This window comes from Dendrobium catenatum, unplaced genomic scaffold (genome assembly GCF_001605985.2).
Source record: "Dendrobium catenatum unplaced genomic scaffold, ASM160598v2 fragScaff_scaffold_1175, whole genome shotgun sequence".
NCBI classification, from domain to species: Eukaryota; Viridiplantae; Streptophyta; class Magnoliopsida; order Asparagales; family Orchidaceae; genus Dendrobium; species Dendrobium catenatum.
Genome location: NW_021319637.1, coordinates 94,201 through 97,655, shown reverse-complemented (window position 1 = coordinate 97,655; position 3,455 = coordinate 94,201).

Here is a 3,455-nt window from a genome sequence, read left to right as displayed (position 1 = left end):
GTAAGTCAAAATACTCTTCAACCTGAAAACAATCTCCTCCGCAGTCTCCTCAAGCCCAAGCTATCGTCTCCTCTACTCCGCCACCAACGCAATTGAAAGCACCCAACATCGCCGGCAACTCGAGTAGTGCTCTAACTCTTTTAGATAATCTTCAAACATATCCAATCCACCTCCTCCCATCCGTCGGCCCAGCGCTGTTCCCCAGTGAAAAGCGCTGTCACCGATAAAAACACAGTCCGCCTCCGGCGGCAAGTCAAGAAACTGATCTATTTCCTTTAAACAGTCTTCATTCATGTTTCATCCGATTTCTCCGCCGCCGAGCATTTCCGCATCCTTCTTCGCTCCGCTACGGGCAACACCGGCGCGATGTATTTTATTCAGGCACCAAAGCGGTGAAATGCCACGACGCGAAGGTTGCTGCCAGCACAATCACCGTTCAGCAGCACCACGGCCCGCCAGACACCCCACGTCCCCCCACAATCTGACCGTCTGGCCCCGGCTAAAGTCACCGTCAAAACTGTCGCCTTCGCGCGGCCACCGGAGGGAAAACGTGGGCCGTTGAAAGAAAGAAGATAAAAGCTTCCTTGGACTGATGAGTGTTGAGGGGTAACGGAGACGCCTTCCCACAAACAGCGCCTGCCGATAGGGCCGGAGGCTGAGGAGGACGCAGACTCGAAAAATGCGACAGGCACGAGCAAAGGGGTGATGGTTTTCTGCGACAGTCACCGCCGGCGTGGATTTTGAGTACGTAGCGGCAAATATTTGGGCCACTTGGAATCTTCGGCTATTCCTTCGACCCTGGCCTTTGCCGGCGCGCTTCCGCTTGCGCCGTAGCGTTGTTGAGGCAGGGAGCAAGTATCATCTTACGGTGTGCGGTTTCACAAAGCATCTCTTCCTCTTTCAGAAAATTGATTAGCTTCTGTAGCAAGGTAGTGGAACGATGCCCTATATTAAAAAGCCAAATAACGCGTCTGTGTAATTTGAAAGCTGAGATTATTGGAAAGCAAATCCAAAAAGATATGATTTTGAAAAATTTACCGGCAAACTAAAAAGCTAATTAGCTAACAGGATTATTTTCTACTGGAAAATCATTTCCTATTTTAAATTTAAGTCGAAAAATTTTTTCAATGCAAGCGGAGGATAATTAACTATCTAAATCTAAAATCATTCAAGATAAAAATTACAAGTCTTCCTTATTAATTTTTTAATCTATTTTTTGTGGCCCGAATTAATTGCGTTAAATAAAAAAAGTTACCCACACACTCACTCATATCATTTTTTAATTTCGAAACAATATTTCATATAAAAAAAAATATGTTGCTCTTTGTTGTGCCTCACGATAAAAACATATTTTTTAATAAAATAAAATATATATCATTTGTAATTTGGAAGAAATTAAATCATTTTTTAAGTTTAAAATTTAGTATATACTTATATTATTTAGTTTGAATTATATTTTATAAGTATGATAATTTTAATGAATTTTAATTTTTTTAAATCAATTTATTTATAAAATTTTCAAATTATTAATAATTTAATTTGAACAAGAAGTATAATTTTATTAAATTTGATGAAATGAAAAGAGAATAAATCAATTTTAATCCTAAATACAAATTTAAGTCATAAAATAAAAAATTTTAAAAATCTATTTATTATAAGAAGAGTGATAGATATGGATAATATTATTTCGATGATCAAGAAGTAAAATTACACAGGAGTAATTCTTGCATAAATTTTAGTTTAAATTTAAATGTATGTCTTTCTTCTTAAAATCTATATAAGATAAGTTATTGGGCACTTTACAATGTCATTGCCGGATTACGATGATCCTGCTGTGTATTGCTGGTACTGCTTCTCTTGTCGTTGACGAGCTTTCTTCTATTCCTTCTTGTTATTCTTCGTTCTTCATGATATTCTTCCTTGTTATAACATAAGAAATTTTTTAAAAACAATCAAGGTAGAAATTTGGCACTTACATAAAGTTATTCAATAGGGGTCCTAAGATAGTAAAGGTTGTATGAGGTAAAAGCTCCAATCTTTAAGTAGGTACAATGAAGACATATTTATATTAAACACAAGTAATAAGCAAGTGACATTTATGATTATTGTTATTTGTTAAAATCTGCTTCACAACAGATTCCAACCTACAATTCCATAGATTGATATTTAAATGATGAATAATCTAGTCAATTGATATCTGCTTAGCATCTCGACATACTAGTAGAGCACAGCTTAAAAATTATTGATTTACTTATTAAAGTTTTTTTATATTATGAGCAAACAACTATCTTTGGGCTGTTGAATTGATCTCTTTAGTCGGTGCTTGATTCGACTAATAGCATGCTTAAGTTCGATTAATTATTTAGTCATCCAATTAATGTTTTACGAGCTTTCGATATGTTTCAAGCACTCATTTGGACTCATTTGGATCCAATTAAAATGACATTTAATTTTGTTTGTAAATGAGCAAAGAAAAAAAATCTGAAATTTTATGAGACTTTGAGATCTTCAAATTTAAATCAGCATTTTCTGATAATGTTAAAAAAAATAAACGCTTACAGAAATTTGCTTTACTACCTCTAACTTTAAAGGAAGATAACGAATTTCGGAAGATCTATGCCTGCGTCAAAAGCAGAAGAATTGGAAAAAAAGCAGTTAGTAAGTTACAGAGTAGATAATCATTATTTGCAAGATTAATCAATAAGCATTCATCAATATGAAATTATAAAAAAAGAACGATTTACGAAGGCATTCTTCAGACCAAAATTGTTCTACAAATATCCACTGAGTTTTATTATGTCGCCGAAGTGTTTTTCACCAAAAATCAACAATAATGTTCACAATCATGCATCATCCAATACAATTCATACAATTACTTTTTTAGAAGATGAGAGGGAACTCTGTTTATTCTCCCTGTGGACTCTACCATGCTGGAATCTTATTGTAAAACAGAGCAGAGTTGGAATTTGGTGCCAGTCAGTATAGAGGAGGCTTTGCGCTGGAAAACCCTTACGATCAAAGGCTAAATGCTCGTTGCAACCATCACGGCTGCCTCCAAATGCGTCATAACACATCATCTGTAAGTCCAAATACTCCTCAACATTAAAGAATCTTCTTCACCTCCGCCTCGCTGTCTCCATCGAGCCCAAACTGTACGTCTCCTCAACATCCGCCGGGCACTCGAGGCATGTGCTCTAAACTCTTTTAATAATTTTTCGCAATTTCCAATCCACCATCCTTCCTTTCCGCGCCCTGCCCTATTTTCTCTGTGAGCGCCGTCCCCGATGAAAAACACCGTCCACGCTCCGCGGCAATTCAAAAACTAGTTCTAATTCCTCTAAGCCTTATTAGCATGTCTTGCCTCCGATTTCTTCCGCTTCATATTCTCTGCCGCCGAACTTTTTACCACATCCTTCTTCGCTCTCGCCTACGGGCATCATGATCGAGACCCGATG